The sequence below is a fragment of the Sminthopsis crassicaudata genome, chromosome 6 (genome assembly GCF_048593235.1).
Source record: "Sminthopsis crassicaudata isolate SCR6 chromosome 6, ASM4859323v1, whole genome shotgun sequence".
NCBI classification, from domain to species: Eukaryota; Metazoa; Chordata; class Mammalia; order Dasyuromorphia; family Dasyuridae; genus Sminthopsis; species Sminthopsis crassicaudata.
This window is the reverse complement of record NC_133622.1, coordinates 52,427,339-52,455,130: the sequence shown is the minus strand read 5'-3', so window position 1 is coordinate 52,455,130 and position 27,792 is coordinate 52,427,339. Positions and strand designations below refer to the sequence as shown.

The following is a 27,792-nucleotide window of genomic DNA, read 5'->3' as shown; positions in this document are numbered from 1 at the left end:
AGTATTATCCCTTTTGAAAAAAGGGCTCTGTGTGTGTGTGTATGTGCATGTGCACAGTGTGAGAAAAGTAAAAAAAAAAAAAATCTTTCTCAAATGATCTATGAACAAAATGCACATATATTTAATTCCACTTAGGACACTATAGTTCCCATTATCAGGACATTTGTGAAATATGCAATATGCAGAAATGTGGGTCATCTTATTGTATTTCAGAGAAATTCATTTGAAAAAAAAATTCTATTGAAATAACTGGAAATTGCTTATACAGTCCATAGATTAGAGAAATGAGTTAGAACTACTCAGCTTGAAATTCACTGGAATAATTCAAGAGAATCAGGGCTTTTAAAACTGACATAAATCAATGGAAGTACTAACTCAGGATTATCTATGGGCAAGAAACAATCAATGGGTTTGGAGGAACTGCTCTCTGAAAGCAGATCAGCTGAGACTATTAGAGTAGTTCCTTTGGAAAGTAGAATTTGAGTAAAGCATTTTTGGCCCCATTCTGTTTCTACACTTTAGTAGGAAAGAGAGATAATAGTTTTTACCCAGGATATCTAGCAAGTGCTTATATCATTTCTGGACCCTACACTGTATAATGTGCAGGCAGTTTTGAAAAAAAATATTTTGTAAAAGTCTTTCTTCTCCTACTCCCCCAAACTCTGAGCTCCAACCTTTCTTTTAAGTGTTTCTCTATTGATTTACTTTTAACTGAATATTGATTTTAACTGACCTAGTGCTACATAACATGGGTTAAGGCACTAATTTTGGGTTCCTGAAAATCCTCATGCTTTGGGGATTGTGAAATTCCCATAGAAACTCGCCCAGGAGACTAAGCATTATATATACCAGGATTATTTCTATTTTCTTAGTGCATTTTTCATCTTTAATTTGATTTCATAAATATGAAAGCCCTTATCTTTCCTACTCCCACCTGTGTGTTGTGTGCATTTAGGTGTGCATAGTTGTGTGAATATATATGGCGTGGTGTGTTTCACGACTAAGAACAAACCTGATTCAGTGTACTTGTATATAAAACAGATGAATCTGCAAACATTTATTAAGTGGAGATGAGGGCATGGATTTTAGGTGTGGGGGGATGAGGATTTAAGAGGGATAGAAGTGGGAATTGGTGTGTCAAACATGAGAAACTTGGTGATCCAGTTTGATGGAATTGGTTAGACTCATCTCATTGCTACTTTCCATCATCTTAATATTCCCTATGTTTATACTCACAGAGCTCTATGCCCATAATGCTATTTCTTTTCTTTGACTAATACATTCCTATCCATCCTTTAAAAACCAAGCTAATCAACTAATCAATCAATCATGAGTATTTATTAAGAGCCTAATATGTGACAGCCTCTGCTCCAACTGCTAGAAAGAGAAGGAAAAACAAAAACATTGCCTCTCCTTAAGGAGCTCCCATTCTAACTGGAAAGACATCTAAATAATTAGTTTCTGAAAGATTGCTTTTTAAAATTTTTCCTAGCAGTTCTTGTGAAATGGGGAATTATTAAGGGACAGGTCAATTCTTTGCTTTCTCGAGAGTCTCCACAGCTGTGAATCATAACATCTGAAGGAGTTGCAAAGCAGCCTTTGCTCACACAGGTGTTGAAGACTGGGAATGAGATAAATTGGGGGCAGAGGGAAGAGGAGAGAGGTCAAACAAGGAAATGGCCTCTCAATCAGAGAACAGCAACTGCCTCTGTCTCCTTGTATCATTCTCTCACAAGAAGAAATCCATTCAGGGTTGGATCTCCAGCAGCCACTGTCAGGTGGCTCCCATGTATTCCAACAGCTCTTCCGTATTCTAACAGGAAATCTTTTCTGGAAAATGTATGTTTATAATTAATTGAAAAAATGTTGTTAATTTCAATTATTTCTCATTTTTGTATTCTAATTTGTACCATTTATGTATATCTTTATCACTGTTATTTATTATTTTTCTATATTTTGAAGCCCAGAGTGCTGTTCCCTATTCATGTACATCTTTAAAATATTATTACTCTTTAAATTCTAAATTTATTGTCTAATTGTAAAATATTTCTTTGGTAATTTGATTTATATAATACTACAGTCTTAAGCTAATCATGACAGTCCTGTCATTTTTATTATATAGGTATGACCCAGTCAAGAACAATGGATGTCCCTTTCCTAATTGAATGTTAGAGCCATTCTCTTTCAGTCCCTTCTTTTCCTAAGAGAAAAGTTACTTGCCAAAGATTGAAGATAGGAACCTCCCTTTAGCTCTGGTGTTATTGTTATAATCTTCCTAAGATAGCTAGATGACACAATGGATAGAGTGCTGAGCATGGAATAAAAATTTTTTAAAAAGACTCATCTTTGTAAGTTTAAGTGAACATGAGCAAGTCACTTAGCTGGAAAATGAGCTGGAGAAGGAAAAGGCACTTCAGTATTGTTGCCAAGAAAATGGCATGCCTCATGAAGAATCAGACACAACTAGATAACCATAACAGGGCAGGATAATGACCCTCCTTGTAGCCTTCTCCCTTTGTCTGACTGGGTAGTTCCTCCAAGAGCTTTGGTTTAAGGTGGGAACCAGGTCAACTATGTCTTTGTTCCTCCTCAGCATGGATCTCGACTTTCTCTACTATGCCCTTAGGAAAACCTTGTACTTTACCCTTTTTTTTTTTTTTTTTTAGCTTCTATTGCATTTTATCTTTTTCTATTACAATATAAGCTCCTTACAGGCAGAGGCTATCCCTTTGATTATGGTTGTATTCCCAGGGCTAAGTACATTGACACATGGTAAGTATTTAATAAATGCTTGTGCTTAGTTGCTTGATTTGCAAATGTTGGGATCAAAGAGTGTAGACTACCACACAATATTAGTTTCTATATGGGTCCATGAATAGATTTGAGGACCAGTCCAGGAAATTTGACTAATCTGCTGCAGGGTCATTCAGAATTTTTCTCCCTAGAACATCCCAGACACAATCCTGGAGGGGCTGTGTAAGTAGAAGAAATAATGATACCAATGAAAATATTACACATGAGTACATGATCTGTGATGTTTTCTTAGCACAGATATTGTACAGGTTTGCTATTTCCTTCTGCAGTGAGTTATGGTATATGGCAATTAAATGATTTGTCAGAGATCTAGTAAATGTCTAAAACTGCATTTGAACTCAGACCTTCCTGACTGTCTTATACTATAACCAATGAATCATCTATCTGCCTCTTTACCTTTTTTTAAAATAAAAATAATCAGTCCAACACTTTACTGTTCTGTATGCTTAAATCTCCTGCCAATTCTCAATCTAGTGTCAATCTTATTAGCCTTCCCCCCCACCTTTTTTTCTGATTTGAGAAAGGAAGCTGGAGGAATTCATATAACCACATCTATGGATCCATAGATCCATAGATTTTATTTAATCTCAACTAGATCCTCCCTGTGGCCCAGAAAATATTTTCACCTCTGACTCCTTATCACATTTCTTCTATTGGCTATTCCAAAGCTCCTTTTTTCCCTCTCATTTTCAAACTCCTTTCCCCTCCTTTTTCTGTAGATCACCATATCTCCTATTCTACCAAAATAGACACCATCCATCATGAATCCCCTTAAGGCCTTTCTTTGATAACTAAAACTCTTGTACATCATCACCCATTCTCTTTGTCATTTTCTAAAGTCTCAGAGGATAAAGTGACCTTTCTCATAAAAATCAATTCCTCTATTTATGCCATTGTCCCCATCTCCTCTGGGAGTTTGCCTGATTGTTTATGCCTGTTCTCTCGTCTTAAGTTTCTTCCTATCTACTGGCTTTTTCCCAAGTGACACTAACATGATAAGGATTCCACCATCCCTGAAAAATAAAATCTTTACTTGACCTTGTCATTTTCTCATGTTATTATTCTGTATCTCTCCTTTCTTTCAAATGTCAAATTCCGAGAGAGTCCTATAAACATCTCCACTACCTTATTGCTCACTCTTTTTTTAATCCTTTAAATTCTAATTTCTGGTGCTATAACTAATAAATCTACTATCATCAAGAATGATAGTTCTCTTATCTGTTGTCTGATAGCTTTTTATTTTTAGTCATCTCAACTGATTTTAAACACTTATTAAGCATTCACTGTTTGCAAAGTACTCTGCAAACCACTGAAGATAAAATAAAAAATATGAAAATCATTTCCCTAAAAAAATTGACAATCCCAAGTTTAATGTTTGCAAAACTGAATCATTAATTTTTCTCTAGCTTCCCCCATCTATTTTTGACTTTTTATTTCTATTGAAGATTCTATCATTCCATTACCTAAAAGTTTTTTCCTTTACCCCTCAATACACATATCCAATTGGTAGCTATTATGTTTACCTCCTCAAATTTTGTTGAATAAATATTTATTCAATATGAATATATACATATTCATATTTAATTTTACCTAATTCAATTAATATTCAATATTAATATATAAGTAATAATTTACAGTTATCACTCGAGCATAGTTACAAAGTATGTTTTTTCTTCTTTAGACTATTGAAATATCTTTAAAATTGTTCTTTCCACCACTTGTCTTTTCTCTTGCCAAATCATCTTTTATACTCAATTTATCTTCTAAGACTTAAATTTTAAAATGTCATTTTTTTCTGTTCAAAAGTTTTGGTGTTTGCCATTGTTTCACCTAGGAGGTAAACATATAATTCTCCCCTTATTCTCACAACAATTCTACATGGTAGCTTCCATTATTAACTTCATTTACAGATGAGGAAACTGAGGCTGGCAAACATTATAATTTACCTATGCACACTGCCTGGAAGTATCTGAGGCCACATTTAACTCAAGTCTTCTTGATACCACGTCTAGTACTTTATTCTCTTCTCCATGTAGCTTCCTTAAATATCTACTTATTTCAGGGTTTTAGGTCTGCTGATTTAGACATTAGAGAAAATCTCAGCATGAATGATAAATTCCTTGCTTTTACAGATCTTGCAATTTAGTCAGCAATTATGTGAACATTATTGACTTTAGCATAATACAACTCATAAGATATTAACTGAGTGCTAAGTTTTTTTTTTTAAAGTTCACAGGAAAAATAGGATTTTCTTAACATAGTTATTTGGAGAGAGAGAAGGAAATTGGGGAAAAACTTCCTCATAAAGATGACATTTGATTTGCCCCTTTCAAGTTAAAGTTGGATATTTATATGTGGGCAAATCTAGGTTGAGGGGATAGTTGGTTTGTGAGCACCTTGAAAAGTAATAAAAATGTCTTTTTATACATCTTTGCACGGAGTTGGGATATAATAGGCACTAAATAAATATTTGATTGGTTTTGGTCTTTCCATTCTCATCATTCTAAGAGAACACTAACCAAAGATGTTCAAGGAATTGGAAATAAATTGTTCAGGGAAGCATGGATAATTATGGGTCAGAGGCTATGCTAAGTTTGGTTGAATTGAGTCAACATTCTTGATATTAGTAAGCAAGAATGAAACATATTTTGCTTGTTTCTTTCTCAAGTTTTCATTAACACATTTCAATAAATTTGAGAAAGGTTTATGTATTAGAAATAGAAAAACAAGCCAAGGTATTCTAGGAGAAGAGAGAATAACCAATTTTCACTGCCAATTTTTATGTATCAGGGCTATGCATCAGGATTTTGTTACTTGCCAAGAATTCAGAGACACTGAATGGTGATGTGTTAAGGACCATGTGTAAGTGCACTGTAAGGGGCAGGTCAATTCTCTGAGAGCCTCCACAGCTGTGAACATCTGAAGGAGTTGCAAAGCAGCTTTTACTGACACAGGTGTTGCTTGTGGACTGGGAAAATAAATTGGAGGCAGAGGGAAGAGGAGAAAGGTCAGACGAAGCAACTGCCTCTCAGTCTCTTTGAATCACCATCACCCTCTCACAAGAAGAGAAGAAAAGGTCTACCAGAGGTAAGGCAAAGTTACATATTGTGTTCCCAACAGTGAGGAAAAGCAATTTCTTTTATAGCAAAGTGAGGAGCTTGGATTAATCATTCTTTAGTATCCATCTTGATTCTCACATTCTGTATTAGAAGGGCCTTTTGAGCACTAGTATTCTCTAATGCTGATTTAAGAGAGATAAGGATGATAGGGATGTACACCCAAGATAAGTGCCATATACCTTTCATGTGTCTGATCATATGACTTATTGAAGTTCACTCTGTTCAAGATTGTGGGATGCGTTGTTTGTTGGAGGATGGGTTGTATTAGAGCTGGAGACGGGATTAAAAAGATGAAAATGTTATTCTTGAAATCAATTTATATTTTTATGTGTATTTCAGAATCTTACCAATCTAATTTTTATCTTGGCAGCCCAATAAATCTTTGTTGGTAGGGATAACGATGCTGTCTAACATTCTCAATTGCCTTAACATTTACTATTTACTTTATTGGTTTTGTGATGCACCATTGGAACAGGAGGTAGCAATCCTAGTATCTAGTTTCAGCAACTTGCTTATCTAGGCCTTCCTGCCTCTTGGGTAACATCAGTGTGTTGGATTTGATACCTTCCAGCTATGATATTGTTCTCTTTTTGATGTTCTCAGGTCCTCTCTGTCCTGCCTCTGACATTTTCTGATCTTCATAAAAAAAGCCTTTTAATGTTGCAGATGTCTACTTTTTTAATGTTATTTTACTTGCACTTAGCTACCATAAATAGAATGGTAGTTCTTCCTTTTATCTTTGTCCTTATGACACATTTATGCTTTTGTTTTCTCCCCTGAGAGTGGTTAGTGTGGAAATATTCATACTTACAGCCTCTTAGTGTTGCCCATTATGATAGATTGAGAAAACTTCCCCATGTTCTCTGCACCATTATTGATTTCACCAAGGGTGCTTACTATCTGAACTGAAATGAGGGGCATTTTGTAAAACAATATTCATTCTTTGGTGTGACAAATGCCTATTTATTTTGACTACTACTTTCAAGACTGTCGGGCATTAATAAGGCACAAAGACAAAATCTTTAATCTCATGAAGTTTATTAAACTCGTATTCTAATCTTAATTCAAGCCATAATTGAGCATACTGTTTTTATTTATTCTCTATACCTTAGTTCTTCCCCCTGGAAAATGAAGGCATATCCCTCTAGAAAAAGAAGTGACCTCAGCTATCATCTCCAGGTTCCAAAGGTTTTATTTTAATGTACTGAGAAGTAGGATGTTTGTGAGCTATTCAATTTGAGCAATATACCCAGTATATATTGGAATGGGTAATAAAAAAATATGGTGAAATAAAATTTCTCAGCAACTACTTCATTGTTCTTGAATTAAATATGGTGCTAAGTGGTATTACTATAAGTGGTATTACACAATACAACATTTGAATATTTATTTTGAATAAATGAAAAAAATAAATATTATGTGGTAATACTATAGTAAGTTCAAAAATACAAATAAAATTGTAATAGTGTTATCTCTCAAGATATCTGACTTTAATTGGGGAAAAAATAAATGAATTTTTTTGTCTAGTCTTTTTTCAGTTATGTTTAACACTTTGTAGATTTTTTTGGGGTTTTTTGGGCAAAGATATTAATTGGTCATTTTTTTCTCCAGCTAATTTTACAGAAATTGAGGAAAACAGTAATGAGTGATTTGTCTAACATGACATAGCTAATAAATATCTGAAGCTATATTTGGATTCACAAAGATGAGTATTCCTGACTAGCTAAATGAAAGATAAATGTAAGTTAATGCATATTATTATGCTTATTTGTTGACCACCAAAAGCTACTAATTCTAAGTAGGAAAACAAGATCTTATGGAATCTCTACGAACAATATATCTCCTATGTGGATGCTCAAATATGAAATGTATAACAGAACTTAATCTTTATCAATGATGCTTTTGCTTTAGCAATCTTCATCATTGATGCTTTGATTATTAATATCAAACATGATATAAATGAGGCCTAAATGTTCACAAAAATGTCTTGACTGTTATGACTATTGTTATGAAGTTGTAACAGAGTCCAAGTTGGAGAGAAATTCAACAGAGAGAGATCATCCAAATGCTTCAATTCTGGAACTTTGCTGAACCTCTTAAATCAGATATAGTCACTCAATAATTTTTCAGTCCATAGTCTAGTTTGTTATTGTCTTTCCTGAAATGTACTATCTATTACTGAAAATAATGCTCCAAATGTGTTTGGACCAAGGCAGGGATTCTCATTTAACTTTCTTTTAAAATATTTTTTAAAGTTATCTTTTGTTTTAACACTGCCTAAATTTTCCAGATGTTCTTCCTTATATAGAATATCCCTCTGGGAAAAATATTTTTTAAAGAAAAAAAAGAAAAGATAATTAGTAAAATTGATCAATATATTTGAAAATATCTGAAAATATATGCAATGGTTCTTCTACACTTTTGCAAAGGAATTGGAGGAAGTGTTTTTTCCTCATATCTCTTCTTTGTAGCCATACATTTATTTATTTTGCAATATTCACTTTTATTTGCTTTGTAGTTATTGCCCTCTTTATTTACATTGTTGAGAACACTGTTTTCCTGGTTTTGCTTATTTCACTCCATTCAGTTCTTCAATCCTTTCCCGTTTCGTTTATTTGTGCTTTCCTTCAGCACAGTAAAAATTCTTTCACATTCATGGACCACAACTTTTTGGAGTCTTACCCAATTGATAGACTTCTATCTATTCTATTTCTAATTCTAAGACTTCCTTCTGTCATTATCCATGATGAAATCTCTGAGCCAAAGAATATAGACTTTATTTGCAAAATTTTAAATTGCTTCTACTGATTCACAGTTTCATAAAAAAAAATCCATTAGTGTTTATCTGCCCATAAATGCTCCAACATTGACTATTTCAAAATTTTGTTATTTTAGAGGATAAGGAAGAAATCAAGGTCAGGAAGAAGAGAATATGTGGGACAGGTCAAAAAATAAACTTTACTTCTACCTAACCAAAAAAATACAAATCAGTATAAATAACATACTTCCTCATATCTTCATAGACTATAAGAGTAGGGAGTCTCAAGGTCCCTCCCTACTTTTATAGTCCTTGAAGATATGAGGAAGCATGTTATTTATACTGGAAAGAATATTAAAGAAAGCTTGGATCTGCCAATTATTCATTATCAATATAGATAAGTTATTCTTTGTCACATTTTTTTTCCTAGTAAAATTTAGTAAAATGATGGACATGAAAGCTAAGGCCTATTCTAGTTCTAACAATCTCTGATTGTGAAATCATTTGAATTCAATTCTGCTTTAATTCAGGCAAATAAATTAAATGAGGTCTTTTTTACTATATAATTCTATGAAAAAGGCTAACAATGTTCCCAGGAAATATGGTGTTCTACAGTCATGAAAATATGGTTCAATATGTCACTAACCCATAGCCTATCCTTGGGAGGTCAATTGATTGCAAGTAACTTGAGCTTCTCTTCACATGAAGGTAAACTTTTACAAAGAGAGGTTAAATGGATTTTTTACAGACTCCTAGTGAGTCATTGACAGTCTTGAAACTTTGCCAGCTGAGTGTTCTGCCTCTTCCACAAAGTCTTTGTCACACATCTTCAATGAGTTCCTTGATTTAGCTTGTTATCTGTTACAAGGTGGATTTCTTCTAGCAAAAGTTTGAGGAAAGTTGATTTCCTATAGACCTTTAAGAAATAAGACTTTGGGGCTTGGAAATGGATGGTTGCTGGGTTTCTCTGGCTCCCCAGAGCAGTATAAAATCATGTATTTGGAACTGGAGTATCCAGTTTGAATCCTTGAATCCCAGAACCTGTGTGACCTGATTTGAAATGAATAGTCTCTGAGCCTCAATTTACTTTTTTGTAAAATGAATATGTTAGCCTATATGAATTCTAAGGCATATGATCATAACATATCCTGACATCACATTGAATTTCCTTATGCAATATTCACTCAGTCAGCAAGCATTTATTTAAATGCCTACTATCTTCCAGTTATTGTGCTAAATATTGGGGGTTTGAAAAAGAGTAAGACATAGTATCTGTTCAGTCAGTGATTTTTGGGATTCCATATTCTCTTCTACCTAAAATTTTGAAATGGGGGCAGCTAGGATTGAGCACCAGCCCTGAAGTCAGGAGGACCTGAATTCAAATTTAACCTCAGAAACTTAACACTTCCTAGCTGTGTGATCCTGGGCAAGTCACTTAACCCCAATTGCCTCAGCAAAACAAAACAAAACAAAAGTCTCTGAAATGATTAATTTAGTTGGATATTTAATACCCTTTATATTCTGGTCCTCATTCTTCCTCTATTCCAGTCGTGAGCTCCAACAAAAATTGAACTATTTGTCATTTCCTGCGCTTTCCTGAATAAACAGCTTTGCTTTTACCAGTACCTCATCCTGAAATGTATTACTAGTCCCCACCTTTGAGAGTGCTTCACATTCTCTAAGGTTTAAGTCAAATATTTCTCCCACAAGCCCCTCCATAATTAGTTCCACAAGAAATAATCTCTTATCATTCTAACTTTCTATAATATTTTATTCTAAGCATTTCATTATACTTTATTATCTTATATTTTAGTCAACTATATCCATTTCCTCTTCTAGATTATAAAATTATTAGGAATAGAACTTCTCATACACAATTTAAAAAAATAACAAGCAAACCACAAATGTTTTTTGGGGAAAAAAACTCTACATTTAGTTTCTCTTCTTGAGATAATGCAATTCCCATGTGTTTCTTCCTCCAGGTAGCCATAACTAGTCCTGCGGGATAGGAAGAGGAAAAACAAAAGAAAAGATACATATAAAAACTCTCCTTGTTACCACTTCAGCCCCAACTCAGGTCTATTTTTTTTTTTTTTTTTTTTTTTTGTGATCTGGTCTGGCTTATAAATGGGAAGCAATAATAAAGGCAAAAGACCAACCTAATCTATCAGTTTATTTATAAAGATTAAGTAGGGTAGCATCTCTGGCCAGAGTCTGTCCTCCAGTCTTTACAGTTACTTTGCCAGAGGCTCTTCTTTAAGGACTAATTTTCTCCAATTTAGCAATGTAGAGAGACAGTCAAGAGTGGTGTGTGTGTGTGTGTGTTTTGTTTTGTTTTTAATCTGTGCTCTAAAAAATAATAGAGTCTGCCCACATTCTATAGGGGAATAGAAATGTTTACATTGCTTGATGGGAGGATCTCCTAGTCAAACATCTTTATAAAGCTAAATGGCATAGTGAAGAGAGCTTTGGACTTAGTCTCAAAGACTTGAGTTCAAACCTTTTCTCAGACACCTACTAGACTGACAGAAAATGGGGATAATAGCACTTCAAAGGGTTGTGAGGAACAGATGAGAACATATGCAACACTTTGTACTTAAAATGCTGTATAAAGTGAGCTATTATCATGATAATTTATGTAAATTGTGCTTTAAAGTTTTCCAAGTACTTGCTTATATATCCCACATGGAGGCAATATTTTTAACCTCTTTTTTTATAGAGGAAAAAACTGTGGCTCAGATTGCTTCAGTCTTTGTTCCTAAGTCCCACAATTTTTAAATGTTAGAGATAGAATTTATAGGTATACCTTCTGACCAGAGTTTCTGTATAATGTGATTTTTTTTTAAAACTACTTTGGCTAAATGATTTGTCCAAGCTCAAAGCTCTAGTGTGAGTCACAGGATTCAAACCTAGCTTGCCTTACTTTAATTCCAACTTTTTTTCTATTCCATCACACAGCTACTTTATTCAATGAATGTCTAGAAGAGTAATTTCACCAAATGATCTGTTCTCGGTATTGGCTACCAGAAGAACATGAAAAATTTCAGGGGATCTCTAGATTTCTTCTAGAAGGATTTTTCTTCCCTATATTGCTTCTATTTTTTAATGTCTCCATTTTGGTACTACTGGCAGGACAGTAAAAACAGCTTTAATCAATTATAGTGGAATGGCTCAGAAGTAGGGATAGCTTGTTTCCTTCTATGGATTCTTATATAGAAAAGGTTTTTTAAAAAAAATAATGAAAGCGAATGGGTATTTTTGTAAGGTGGATGGCAAATATAAATAACTTTGCATGGTGCCATTTTCTCAGGAGAGATACTCCAAGGAGTTGGTAAATTTAATGATTTAAAGTTGCTGACTCGCACAACTCTCTGCCTTGTGACATTTATTATCATCTTAAATCTGTGTGCTGATCCATAGAACAATTCTCTATGTAGTTCAGGGGAATCTGACCTCATTTTGTCACCTCTGTGCATTGCCCTGGGCTTCTTAAGGAACTGGCTGAGCAAATTGAGTTCCTGCAGGGGAAGGATCTTGCCTATTTTTCCTTCAAATCAGGTTGATCCTTTGGTGGTAGGCGAATAGCAAAGATCCATGTGACAGAATAAAAGGGACTCTGGATGTATTGTTGATCTTTTCTTATTCACACTTCTAGCCCAAGATTGATAGCATCAGATTGAGGGATAAGTAGCTGATGTCAGTCTGGTCAGCAAAAAAAGCAGATTCTGTTCTACAGCCACTGTCACCCACAATTGGTCAAAGACTGGCAGCCACTTGAAATCGTGCTGTAACAGACAGGGGTAAACTATGTCCTGTGCATCGCTTGATCTGGGAGCTTGAAATGGTTGAATGAATGCCTGATCAAGGTAACTAAATGGTTCAATGGATAGTGCTAGACTCAGAGTCAGAAAAATGTGAGTTCAAATCTACCCACAGACAGTTTCTAGCTATGTAACGCTTGGCAAGTCATTTAACTGCCTCCGTTTCCCCAAATGCAAAATGGGAATAATTATGGCACCCACCTCAGTTATTGTAAGAATTAAATGAGATATTTGTGAAGTGTTTAACCAAGTGTCTGGTATATAGTTGATACTAAATAAGTGCTTATTTCATGTCTTCTCTCAATTCATTTTTTTTTTATTTTGTTTGAATTTTTCCTATTTTCTCATTTCAGTCATTTTGCAGCTGTATCTATTTCTTAGTGACCTCATTTGGGGTTTTTTTTGGAAAAGATGTTGGAGTCATTTGCTGTTTTCTTTTCCAACTCATTTTACAGATGGACAAAGTGGTGGCAAACAGGATTAAGTGATTTGTCTATTGCCATACAGCTAGTGAGTCTGTGAGTCTAGATTTAACTCAGGAGAAGGAGTCTTCCTAAATCCAGACTGGTTACTCTGTCCACTGAGCCATGACTTCTCCAATTTCCCATTCCACCTTGAACCATATTTATCTGTGCACATGTCATATTGTTTCTATTAGATTGTGAGCTTCTTGAAGTTAGAATCAATTCCTCTATCCCCCAACTTTGCACCCTCAGCATAGTCTCTTATGCATGGTTGGAACTTTACAATTATTATGTTTATTCAATTGAACAAATTTCCAATTATCACTAAAAACAAGTGTTGACTATATGTCAGGTTTAATTTTGATCTTTTTATTTTTTAGTTTATATAAGCAATGTACTTGTTTAGTTTCTTTATTTTCCCTTAATAGGGGCATGGGTGACTTTAGTAAGTAAGTAAGTAAGTAAGTAAGATTATGTAGTCATTATATAGGAGTTGGCCATTCCTTCCATGTGGTTTTTGACTTGATGAACAGAAGAAAGATTTTACCTCTATTTTACAGAAAATAGAGCCTGTACATCATAAGCTTCCTTTTCACCCCTACTATGATTCTTCAAGTTCACACCCCTACCACTATTCTCTCTTCTGATATTCCAGTCTCTGATGAATAAGTGGCCCTTCTCACTGCTTCTAACCACTTTAATCTCCTCCACCAAATTGCTTCTACATCACCTAATCTTCAATTTCTCTTGATGTACTGCCTGCAAACATACCTAGATTTTTAATAAACTGTCCTTAAAACTAAGCCTTGACTTGGCCTTTTCCAGCCCTTAAAGCTATTATTCTATATATTTTCTTCCTTACACAACTTCTTGGGGAAAAATTATATAAGCTGTTTGTCTCAATTTCCTGTTTCTTCAATTTGTTCTAAATCATTTGTAATTTGATTTCTAACCTCACCATTCAAAGAAAACTCCTCTCTCCAAAATTACCAATGGCTTATTCATTGATGGATTTTTCTCTATTCTCATTCTTCTTGACCTTAACATTCAACATTGTTGACTGACCACCTTATAGGATAATGTTTTCTCTGAGTTTTGGTGACATTATTATTGGTTCTTTCCCCCTTTGTGTTACAGAACTTGTTTTCAGTTTTCTTTGTTTGATATTTATCTCCATTCCACTCTTTAACTGTGGGCGTTTCACAATACTTGGTCCTTGACTCTTGTTTTTTTCTCTATTCTTTCAATGACTTCATCAGCTTTCATGGTTATAATGTATTCTATGCATATGACTCACAAACCTGTATATTTAGTTTATGTCCCTCCTGAGCATCAGTGCCACATCATCAGTTAGGTATGGTGTCATTTCCCATTGCTATCGTAGAAATCTCAAATTCAACAAAGATTCCTGAGATGATGGCAGCAGGGGTTAAGTAAGTAATTTAATAGATTAAAAACTTATATCTAAGGAACGCAATTCATTCTTCGGTCCACATAAGATTGATGTTTTATACAGGAGTTTGGTGATCATGAAAATTTAGTAAAAAGAAAGATAGAAAAGGTAGAATGCTACCTTGGACTTTAGGGAGACCAAGTTTCAAATTCTGTTTCTGGCACTTATTTTCTATGTGACCTTGGGCTAATAACTTAGATTCTCTGACTCCCAGTTTCCTAATTTTTGAAATTAGGGTAATGGACTAAATGATCTCTAAGTGAAGGCTTAAATCTTTGAGAAAAGAAGGAAGGATTTCTTGATAAGATTGATTGTTAATCTGTAAAGATAAGTGTCAGTAAGGCTCAAACTTATGACTGGACACATTTTCATATTTGAGTAGCAGTGAAATAGGTATCAGTGGCTCAGTGAGCATTGGGATATGTAGATTTACTTATATCTAGCATCTGAGCTATAGCAAGAGAAATCTCACTATTGGTTTCCATGTAGACACATTTCTCATCACTTCAGACCAAATGACACTGCATCCTTCATCTTCATCCATTAATACAGCTCTCATGCTAATGTGGGCCTTCATGCTTTTTGCTTGGATTACCACTTCCTAATTGGTTTTCTTGTTCCATTTTTCTCCTCTCTCCACTCCATATTCCACAAAGACACCAACACAATCTAAGAATCATATAGCCCAAACCCTTTACTTTATAGATGAAAAAACTGAAGCATAAAGTTAAATGACTTGCCTAAAGTGATATTGGGAGAAAATTACAGAGGGGAAATTGGTATTAAAGTACTTCGACTTAAAATTCAGTGCTAATTCAACTACACCAATCTATTTTTCCACTACTTTCTCTTGGAGAGGCACATGAGGTCAGTTTTGGAGAAAGCTAGAAATTAGCTATCAACCAGTCTGGGAAAACTAGTTTGTTGGAGAACCTAATTTTCTGTTTCTCTCCTTGATTTTGAAAGAAAAAAAATTGTTCTAAACTGAGGAACTATCTCTAGATAATTCAAAATATTTGATATTAACTCTAACAGATCTATTTTCTTTATTTTTTTTTACTGTAACCTCACTGAAGATTCTATATTGTTTTTGAAGAAATTTTAAAATGGTATTGTGTATAAAATCTTACTAGAAAAACTATAGGCAACTAGTATTGGTGACATACAAAACATGCTTTGTAATGTAGAAAATAAATTGACTTCAAAATAACTTGCACATATTATAGTTCTACTTTTCTGGAATATGTTGAATTCAACATTCAGATTATTTCTATTATGTAGTAATATACATATTCTAAATTCTATCCCATTCTTATTTACTCAGAGATAAGTCTTAGTTAAATATTTAATTGTATTGACAGTGAATTCAACTGTGAATTCTTTTATTAACTTAATTCAATTTACTTATTGATATCAACTTTTTTATTCATTCAAAATTTGTCTAATACTTCTGAAGTTTGTCTTTTTAAAAAAATATTCTATGTCATCATGAGTTTTTACTAATTTAGCCAGGATTTTCTCAGTATCTTTTCTGTCTGCTCTACACATCTACTCAGCCACCCATCTGTATACCCATACCTATAGTTTTGTTATGATTAGTAATTTGAACATTCAAATTCAAGATTTAAGTTTGATTGGAATTTGATTGGATATTGTATAAGTTCTAGTGATCCACTTGTTTTTTGTTGTTGTTTATTCGATGGTGCATTTTTTTTCTTTTTAAAGGATAAAGTGTTTTAAGTTAACTTATCCCTCTGTACACATTTAAAAAAAAAAACTTGCAAAACAAATTTTTCAATATACATTTACATAGCCCAGAGAAACAAAAACTAGACATGTCTAAAAATGCATGTCTTTTTTATATTTTAAGTTCATCACCACTCACTCAGAAGATTAATAGCATGTTTCACAGTGAACTTATTATGCAATTTCTAGTTTTAAATTCAGAGGTAAATAAAGCCAGGTAAAGAGAAATGACCTCTGAGTCCTTCTTAGGTTTATTAGACAAAGGACAAAAAAAAATTAGATCTACTTTTTCTCTTAGTCTTATAGGAAAATTTTTTATGGCTACTAATTCCCGAAAAATGTGGATCTGGGGGGAAAAAAAGTATCCAAACAGAGCACCCGATTTTTTTTAATGGTTTTTATTTACCAGATATATGCATGGATAATTTTACAGCATTGACAATTGTCAAACTTTTTGTTCTAATTTTTTCCCTCCCTCCCCTGCCCCCAAATGGCAGGCTGACCAATACATGTTAAATATGTTAAAGCATAAATTAAATACAATATATGTATACATGTCCAAACAGTTGTTTTGCTGTACAAAAAGAATCAGACTATGAAATAGTGCACAATTAGCCTGTGAAGGAAATCAAAAATGCAGGTGGACAAAAATAGAAGGATTGGGAATTCTATGTAGTGGTTCATAGTCTTCTCCCAGAGTTCTTTTGTTGGATGTAGCTGCTTCAGTTCATTACGAGCACACAATTTTTAAATAGTCATTTTGTAAGCATGAAATTCTGAGCCTCCTCTAGAGGTCCAAACACCTCTAAAGTTTCATATTGGGCATTTCTCTGGATTACTATTCATATAATTAGTGGAGTAAAAAAGTTGTCACTATTCCATGGAGTTCATTTTTGCCTTAATCCAAAATTGAGAGGACTTAGAGAATTTTCAGGATGAACAATTGTCCTTTCTTTTACCCTTTGCACCAAATAAGGCAAAGTATTTTAAAGAAAGCAAGTGACATGGCCAGCAAGGCTATTTTAATCCTGAATTCCTCTGCATGGAAGTTGGATGGGGGGGTATCTACAGAGAGGCTATCAATCATATATGATTGGTAGCCAATCTTCCTAGGCTGTAATTTCTCGAGCAAAAGGTAAGGCATTGCAGCCAGCCCCATGCTTTGATGAAACTTTTATGAAGGAAAATTTATACTAGTTGTACCTGATGCCCAGTTGGGAGCTGATTAAATGATTTATATTTTACCTGGTCAGGAAGCTTGGCAGATTAAAAAATCATGGCTATCTTGCTTTAGGGCATATGTCCTTGTCTTCAGGTCATAACTGTTAGAAATTGTCAATGTGCTTCAAGGACCACTGCACAATTTTTATTTTCTCAAGGTAAGCCAACAGATTGACTGTCTGGTATCTGTTTCTTAGAGCAATAGCTTTGAATGCTGAATTTCTTATGATTACAGTTTTGTTCAATAGGATATCAATTTATGGGTGTTTAGGAATTTGAGAATCAGCACAGATATAACATTGTTCTTAAAAATTTACCATCAGTCTCCCTGATCCACTGAAAATCATGTGATTTCATATCCTAAGTTCAAATGTGTTGTCATTCTGGGATCTGGTGATTACTAGCATAGGACTGTCCAGAAAGAATGAAGTCTGAGATTTTGCATATGTAAGAGATGTCTGGTAAATATCCTAAATCAGCAGTAGAATAGATTATTTCCAGAAAAGAGAGACAGGAAGGAGCTAATGTTTAACATTAGACTGTGTTCTCTTCAGGACCAGAGAGTATTACATGACAGAAAGGGTTAGATTGGTTTTAAAACTCAAGGTAGTAAAATCTAGACTCTGAGAAGCCAGACAAGATAACTACTTAAAAATATTGACATGAGTTCTGACTCTAGGGTCAAATCATTCATTTTTTTCTGGTCTCTTTAATTTCCTTTTCTTCCTTTAATACTTTAACCCTCTATAGTTATGGGAAAACAATTTTAACATTTTTCCCTCTAAATTTTCAGTTCCAAATTCTTTACCTCCTTCTCTGGTTCTCCCCCATTGAGAAGAGAAGCAATGTGACATAGGTTATTCTCTTTAATTTTCTATGTTATATGGGAATTGACAGCGCTTGAAGACATGTGTTTGAAACAGACTGAGATTCAGATCATCCCTGTTAAAGCCTAACTGAAATCTGCTGTCTTGACGTTGCATCTCAAACAAAAGATGAACCAAGTGGTATTTCTTGCATACCTATTTGGTGCAAAACTTGAATGCATAAGATCTATGATCTTTGGGGTTGTAATCAGGCCATGATAACTATATCTACAATCTCAGATTATATATAATGTTGTATTTTGCTTTAAATTGTGCAAAGCTATTTCCAAACAATTATTTTTCTAGCAACCATGTAAGGTAGACAATGGTGACAGGTCATAAAAAAGCAAAAATCAAAGCATGTAGGACTCTGTATCCAGAAAGGAGGGCATTATTCCAAGAAAATAGAGCCAAAGTTTCAAATAAGAAATCTAGGTTAGAAAGTAAGAGCTTGTGTGTGTTATTATTAGTGATCATGGTGATATACAGTATAGGGGAACCCAAGATAGAAGCAGAACAATGCAGCTACAAGAAATCAGGATGAAGACATAAATCAGGAATCTAGAGAATCAGGTAGACAGGAAATCTATAGGAACCATGAGGAACCAAGAAAATCATTGGTTAGTCTTGATACTGAATTAAGGCTCTGAATCAAAAAGGAACTTTTTTTCTTTTTGGATAGGACCCAATACTAGAATGTGAACATTTCCAAATTTCCAAATGGATGTATCCAGCAGAAAAAAAGTATGAGAAAGGGACAATTGACATATGTAGAAATAGATGAAAAACAAAATCCCATTTAGGATCTCTAGATCATAATTTCACTTGATTTATAGTCGGGCTTATGTTTTATTCTTATTTTTTTTGTCTTTCATTTATTGCTACACATAATATTAGATCTTTTTGTTCAGCTGAGATCTAATCCTTTTCTCAAATACCAAAATAGCTGTCAGATTCATCACAGTGATTTTATAATTTTTCACATCCAGGTCATTTTTAGAAATAGCTTTCATAGGTAAGTGTGCAATCATATTTAGGAAGCTTTTTTTCTGCAGTTGTTATTTACAATTATAAATGTCAGATTATAATGTTTTAAGAGGAAATGGAGATAACACTTGTTCTACTTATTGGCTGTAGAGAAAATTACTGGAGTGGGTTGGTAGAAAGAGCATCCCAACATTTAAAGACAGAAGTGCCTGATAGTGTTTTGAAGACTTTATTGAAAACTATGCTAACCTTGCTCATTTTATAACAATAGCTAATTTCTCTATAAATGTTTGGAGACATTATCTGTGTATTCTGCACAAAATTCATTGGGACTGGAGAAAGGGAGAAGAGAAATGAAAGCACTATGATTTTGTTCTTTTTCTCTTTCTCCTAGCACATCAAGTAAGCCTTATCAGTATTGCTAAGTGTGAGCTTAGCCAGGATGGAGCCTCTGTAATAGGATGGTGGGAGAGGAGAGGAGGCTGTCAGGATTCAGGACACAATACAAAAGTTTCACCGTCATTAGAATGTCCTTTTAGGGATACCCTCAAAATATTTAGATCTAAAAATTAAATCTTTCTTAAAGTAGTGAAAATGTTACTCTTGAAGCCCTAGAGGATACCATATTGAAGAAACAGATGGAGAAAATGTGTTTAAAGGACTTGAATAAGTGACTTTTCAAATTCAACTTTTGGGAACCTTTCAGAGATTTTGGACTTTTGACAAGCTAAAGTTTATTTGTTAATCTATCATTTCTTTTTACAAATGTCATTAAGTAATGGGTTATTTATCAATGTTATTATATATTACTTTTATCCCTATGGCATATCACTAGAGGTAAAATTTACAAATGACTGAAAAATATCAAAAATTATAATAGTTTTCTCCTAAAGGATATTATTATTTCTCATTAAGAATACAGTTATCTCAATTCTTTTCAAAAACTTTATTGAAATTGTGTTGAAGACAGAGCCAAATGTGATTTCCAATATTCTGTATGTATACTGAATAGCATCATAATATATTAAAAATGTCATTTTTCTTGTGTTTGTATGTGAGCAGTGTGTGTTTGAATTTTATGAAAAGAAGTCTCTACATTGAAAAGAAATACTTATAATACAAGCTCTATAGGAGGTAAATGATAAATGTGGTCATGGAAATATTTTTGAAGTTGATTCAGGAAATTAATAATAAATGTTTAAAATTACATCATCTGTGTGTGTTTTCACAGACACGCACATGCACCTATTTTTGAATTATGTGTTGAATCAATTCTTAAACACTTCTCACACATCTTTAATTAAAAAATTTAAGAATTAAGTCATGTCATATATAATTTTACAATTTTTATTTATCCCTTATTGTATCAAGAATTACAAGAATTTATTTACCAAAAACTTTAAAGCAAAGTATTAAAATAATTGAAACAGAATGTCATTGATAATTTTATATATATATATAAGCAAAGGATCCCAGGCAAAGAATATAATTTAAGTGATGTAAAATATGAATGCCACTCCATGTTACTCATTTCTAATTAACCCTTCCCCTATATACAAAACACACACTTTATAACACTGTAAATGTCTGTGGACAACTGTTTAATCAGTACTGTCTGGCCTACTATTTACTGTCTTGTCTGTGTGTATCTTTTATTTTGTGATTCTCCCTGGTTGAAGTTGATTTTTCCCTTCCATATGCTATAGATGAATAAAAATTCCTTTAAAGCATTTTTATAAATATAAATAGAAAAAAATATAACAGGTCAAAATAAATTCATTCAAGTTATCTAGTAGGATACATCACAAATTTACTTAATTATTTTGAATCCTGAAATTTTTAAGCTGTTAAAAAGGCTTAGCTAGCCTAGAGATTACCTTTTTTAATACTTGTGAATAGTTTTCAAAAATTACTTGATCTGGGAAAGCTTTTATTAACTTCAATTTCTTTCATTCCACTATTCTGTTTCCTATCTAATTATTTACATCTTCCTTTGCTTTTTATATAGAAAATTTAAAGCTATATCTCTTGATGCTAAGATTAAACAAAAAAAAAAAAAAAAAAAAGAGCAAGAATCTGATCTAATCTGGCAAGGAAGTGAAATTTCTAGCTCTTTCCATGCAAATAGCATGCTTTCTTCAAGCAAACAGCATAAGCTGGGAATTCCAGCTCAAATATTCTTTGGTATACACAAAGGTCAACAACCAATGCTCCATACGCTGAAGGTGTTTGGGTTAGCTTTTAGTGTTCAATGATTGGGAATGTGGAGGAAATTCTTAATAAAATTAAGATCTTTTATATTTATTTTTTTTTTTTGTCTTAAAGCTTAGTAGACTGCCTTGTATATAAATGCCCAATAAATACTTCTTCAGAGACTTCATAGGAATTCTAATGTTTTCTAATTTTTAAAAATTCCTAATTATCCATTGCCACATCCCCTCAGCATTTGGGATCACCTGATTAAATAAGGTTTCCTGTTTATGTACATTTATTTCCTTTTCCTCCCATGTCATAAAGGAAAGACTTTCTAAAGCTCCTTTTCAAACCACCTTTCCATTAAAGTACTGAATGATTTGAGATCTTGGGGAAGAAACTAGATGGCCTCAAAGGATCCTGCAAGCTCTAAAATTCAGACTTAATCATATTTAAGATTATAAATATCACATTTTAAAAGTTTTTAATAGCATTTTCGTAGCATTCTATGGTTGCAGTACATCACATTTAATTCTCACAACAACCTAGGAGATAGGTACTATAATTATTTGTGCTTCACATATGAGAAGACTGAGGTAAACGGAAGACAAATGATTTTCCCAGGATCACACAGGATTATCTGGCTGCCTCGGTGACCCAACCTTTAGTCTAGATTTCTATCACCATTTAATAGAACATGCTAATTTCAACGATAGCAATTCTCTACAATCTGACTACCAACTCTTCCTCTTGACTGAAAGCTGCTCTTTCCAAGAGTCTCAACAATTCTTTACTTGCTACTTTACTTTTCTCAGTACTTATCCTTACTGACCTCTCTCAGCATTTGATAGCATTAACCACTCTCCTAGACCATTTTTAATGTGGTTTCTGGGATACTGTTCTATCTTATTTCTCTTCCTAGAGGATTGATTTTTTTTCTTCTCAGTCATGTTTTCTGGAGCTCCTTTTATTACCTACCAAGTGTGAGCATTTTCTATGGTTCTTTCCTTGAATTTCTCTTCTTTTGCTGTCAGTGGAAAAAAATCACATTTATTAAGTTACTAAGGAAATGGGGACCAAATCCATATATTTGTTCATCTCTCTTCTCCCTCCACATCAGTCTTAGAAGTATCTCAATCTTAGCTTGTCTAAAATAGAACTAAAAATAATTTTACTCAAAACTTTTGGACATCCCCCATTTTGTTAATGACATGTATTGCCATTCTCTAAGTCACTCAAGGTCACACCCCCAGTTCATTCTTGACTCTACTCTTTCCCTCAGTACCCATAGCCAATAAAATTTGGATAGTGATATCAGTATATCATTAATACTATCAATTGTTGATTCCCTCCTTCCATCTCTTGTATGTTCTTCTGTCTACTTTTTCAACCTCTATCTTAGTTCAAACTGTCATTTTTTCCCCCTGGCTATTGCCTTTTGCTTGGTATTTTTGCCTCTGGTTTCTTCCCTCTTGAATTTATCTTTTTCACAGCTGCCAAGTTTATTTTTATAAAACACACATTTGACCATGTCAACGTTGTTATTCCAATATCTTCAATGCCTTTCAATTGCCTTTGGGATAAACTACAAAGTCTTTAGAATGTAATTTAAAACACTATCCAGCTACTAACTACTTTTCCAGGCTATTTTATTTTATTCCTCTTCAATCAAAAATCGCTGTCAAAGGGGCATGCTAGCAATTTGCTATAAATAACACACTAGTTCCCACCTCCATGCTTTTATCCAAAAGGTTCTCTAAGTCTGGAATTTTCTGTTAGTTTGTCTTAAGGCTAGATAGCTGTTTTAAGAATAAATTCCCACATTCTCTAGAATTTTTTCCTGTTTATTGAAATGCACTAAATTTGTGAATTTCCATTTACCATATTAAGTACCTCCAAATTATTTCCTATGATAGTATTCATGATGTACTGATATCAAGTTCCTTTATTAGAGTCTTGGACTTTTTCATTTATTTATTAACCTTAAATGATATTTTCTTTATTTTTAAAAAACAATCGTTGATCATCCTTCCATATACCTGCTTTCAAACTAAAGTCACAGAGTATCAAAATGTTTCCCCTGTTTTTTGGAAGGAAACACTGCACACAGAGGAACTGCTTTTGGAATAAGGAAGAAGCAAATCTCACCTAGGTTACCTACTAGATAGGTAACCTCAGAAAAATCGTTTATCCTCTCATAGTCTCCAAAAAGCCTTCTATTTTTTTAAAAAATTCCAGATGTGGAGGTGGAAGGAAAGCAGTCATGTAAAAAAAATGGTAGAGTATTCTTTGTGAAGAATAGCAAGAATTCCAGTTTTGCTACATTGTAGAGAGTGTAAAAGGGAGCAATGTATGATAATGCTGGATAGATAAACTGAGGCAAGGTTTTAAAGTCATTTAAATGATAAACACATGAATTTCTATTTAAGCCTAAAAGTGACAAAAATCCATTAGAATTTATTGAGTCTGTATAATGACATATTCAAAGTAGTGCTTTAAGAATTTTTTTTTTTTATGGTAAGTGAAGGATAGGTTGGGATAGAGAGACGAGACAGAAAAATAATTAAAGGATAATTGTAATTATCTAGGTGAGAGGTGAGGGTCTAAACTAAGGCAATAGTTGCATGAATGAAAAAGAGCGGATGGAGGTAGTAGTGGCAAGATTTGGCAATTAATTAGATATGTGGAAGGAGAGTAAGTAGTAGAAAATGCTGAAGTGACAGGCTTAGGTGACTGGAAGAATGATGGTACAGCTTAACTGAGCAGCCAAGTTTGGAAGCAAGTTTGGGGAGGAAAATAATATCCTTTACTTTAGTCATGTTGCATTTGATACCTGATTCGTCAGGGAGCTTCTGTGATCCGTTTTTCTTATGTAACTATAATTTCTTGTTCATCTCTTTATCATGTTGTGTAGTATAAGGAGTCGAGCTCTTCCTAAGACTCGAGCTGCCTTCTCTGTAACTCTAAACTCAGATGGATAAAGCATTACTTTTATTTTGTTCAATGTTAGGCCTACCATCTCACATCCCGGTCATCTTCATCCCACATTGCTCCATTATGCAATGTCCATATATTCTGACATCCCCATCTGAAACATTCCTGTAAGGACACTAGCCCTCCTTCATGTAAAGTCTTCCCCTATTAAAATGTGAATTTCTTGAAGACAGGATCTGACTTGTTTGTATTCCTGCCATCAATGCATCATAATGCCTACCTCAGAGTTATTCAGGTAATCATCCAGAATTTTTAAACACTATGTTCTAGGCCTTGTGCTAACCACTGGAAACAGAAAAAAATGTTAAAAAAAATTCCCTATCCCTCAAGGAGATTTATTTCTAAAGTGTCATCTGTCCTTCATTTTCAGAGGACAGGATCTCACTGGTGTTCTTTGAAAATGTAGGACAAACAATATTTTAGACTTGAAGGTGAATTGGATTTAATTGAGGCAGAGTTGTACAAAGTCATGACTTGTCTCTTCCACTCTGTTGGGGGGAAAAAAAAGTCAAGATGGCCTTCACTATCCTAGGCTGGCCAGCTTCAACCACTTTTGAGGCTGGAAAAAATTGTTCTCATTCTCCCCCCCAAGTTGTGTCCTACTCTTCATGACACTATTTGAGTTTTTCTTGGCAAAGTTACTAGGATGGTTTGTTATATTTTTTTCTAGCTCGTTTTATAGGAAACTGAGACAAACAGGGTTAAGAGACTTGCCCTGGATTGCAAAGCTAGTAAGTATCTGAGTCTGGATTTGAATTCAGGAAGATGAGTTTTCCTTAATCCAGTTGGCACATTATTCACTCTGCCATCTAGCTGCTCTGCTTTCTAAGTGGATTTCAGATCCATTGGTAATCCTCACCATAGTTCACCCTGTTTGCCAAATTGGTTTTAGGGGATGTGGCTGATACACATAGGACAGGTTCCTGGAACCACAAGTGAGAACTGAGTGGCAAATGGATACCAAAGGTGCATGAGTAGCCCTGAACAGGGCTCCATGAGCCATCACACCAGAGGCAATAATTCTTTTAGAACACTCTATACATCTCTATCTTTTAAAAAATGATTCCAAAAAGGAGTTAGGGGAAAAAAGACAGAGCTATCCATCCTAGGAGTTGGGTGGAGAGAGTGAAGTTCCTTCTGGAGAAGAAGGATAGCAGCTAACTGGACTCGGAAAATCACCTTCAGTGTTTGATTTTCAGGATTGGAATTCAACTGGGAATGGCAGAAAAGTTTGATAGTATAGAATAGGAAAGAATGAAATAATTAAATTTAATACTTTTTTTTTTTTCTGGTTTCCTTTACATTAGAAAGTCAACATCAGTGTAGTTCAGTTACTCTAGATGTCTCCCCACATTTTGATCATTGGACCAAGATCTCTCATATTGAGTATTAACAGCTCATATTTAAGACATTTAAAAAATATACGATTGTCAGCACCCTTTGCTCTAACTTTTTTTTTTTTTTTTACCATTATCCATTATGTGACTAGACAATCACCACCTGAGTAGAAATAGGATGCACAGAACCAAAGGCCATTTTATACTTATTTATTTATTCAACCATTTATTTCCTATTTGCTTCAAAGATTCCCATGGTCAAACTACCAATTATGATACTCCCTAGACTTAGCTGGGTTAGTCCTCGGAAACCACACACAGATAATTGCCGGAATCTGCTCACAACCTTTTTCAGCATAGTAGACACTTTCAGAGTTTATATGCTGAGGCAGAAACAGCCCCTGAGAACAAGAACCCTGGGTCACCTTCATGCCACAGTGAAGCATCAAATAAGACTTCTTAGAATTAATCAAATTGCAAAACATTTAATTAGAATATGTTAACCAAGAAAATAACACAGAAAATCAAACAACAGTGTCATTCTTGGATCCCCCTCCCATCTCTATCCTAACCGTAAGTGAATAAAGTCTCCTAGACTCCTGATTGAGTAGAGAAGGAAATGAATTTCTGGGAAACTCATGTTCCAAGGTGAGAAAGGATTGTGTCATGGTTGGAACGCTTCTCCAGGGTGAATTCTCCTGGCTCTATCTCTTGGCAACTGACACACTTCACTGCTTCTTAGTGAAACAATATCGCCGTTGGCGTGGGACCAGGATTCCCTTGCTATTGTTGCCAATTCAGCTGTCATCCTTTGACACCCCAGCCTCTACCAATGGTCTCTGCTGCTAAAAAGCCGCTGCTGTCCAGTGAAGTTCTCATATGCTCCTGTGGCTGCTATTTCTTCTTAGGGGAGAGTCTCACTCTTTCAACAAGAGGCCATCCAAGGATCAATAATCAGTGCAATTTTAGCTCTTTGGTTAATCAAGCCTTTTGTGCATCCTGCTGAAAGACAAAAGGGTCTTTCAGGTGGATGTCTTAACCCTTCCCACTCTATGTCAATGCACCAAACTCTCCCTAGTGACTGGGTTAGTCTAATAAATCCTTTTCACTCTTTTTCTTCCATAGTGTATAGGTTCTATTTGCTCCACATGATATCTTCCTTATCAGTATCCTTATGATATCTTCTTCAGATTGATGATAGATGGATATACCCTCCATGAATCCACCCTTCAACTTGTCTGACACAGACAGTATGTAAACTGCTTCGAGGAGGCATTGAATATATCATATAAATATATAATATTGTCCAATTCTGCCATTCATTGAGACTCCTTTATGTGTAAATTATTACCTCAGTAACATTTTTTGGTGGGGTAGGAGCTTTTGATTGGTTTACTTGATGACAGAACAATACAGATCAATAATTTATCTGTAAGTTTGGGATTTTAATTTTGACTCTTTCATGGAGAGAGTAATGTGACTTTCTTGAGAAGAAGTGATTGTTTAACTTTAAAAAACCAAAACCTTAGGGCAGCTAGGTGGTGCAGTGGATAGAGCACCAAGTTTGAAGTCAGGAGGACCTGAGTTCAAATCTGGCCTCAGGCACTAAATACTTCCTGGCTTTGTGACACTGGGCAAGTCACTTAACTCAGTTGTCTCAGCAAAAAAAAAAAAAAACCAAAAACAAAACACACACACACACACACACACACACACGTGCACAAATTTCCCAAGATTAGTGTGGTATCTGGGATATCGTTAGTATTTAATAAATGAATGTTCATGGATAGTACATGCAATATCTCTCAAGTCCAATTGTCTAGTTCAAAGCTAAACCATCAATGGTAAGTTTAAGGTTAATTAACAATGACTTAATTTCTCTGTTTATGAATTGTAGAATGACTTTATGGAAGTCATGGATTCGACATATAAAGTTTAATGGTAATCATGTTCTTTAAAGCCACCAAATGAAGCAATTTGTGTAGATAAAGTGGCTAAAAAGGAAAAATAAGAAAAAAG

The 27,792-nt window shown here is 34.2% G+C and overlaps 1 long non-coding RNA gene across 1 annotated transcript in view; it reads left to right on the top strand.

Moving 5' to 3' along the window:
- Nucleotides 1-5,133: 5,133 nt before the first annotated feature.
- LOC141546385 (uncharacterized) overlaps nt 5,134-27,792 on the top strand; it is a 158,814-nt gene continuing 136,155 nt past the window's right edge. The window contains exon 1 of the long non-coding RNA XR_012483291.1: nt 5,134-5,901. This is a non-coding gene — a long non-coding RNA (uncharacterized LOC141546385). The remainder of the gene's footprint in view (nt 5,902-27,792) is intronic.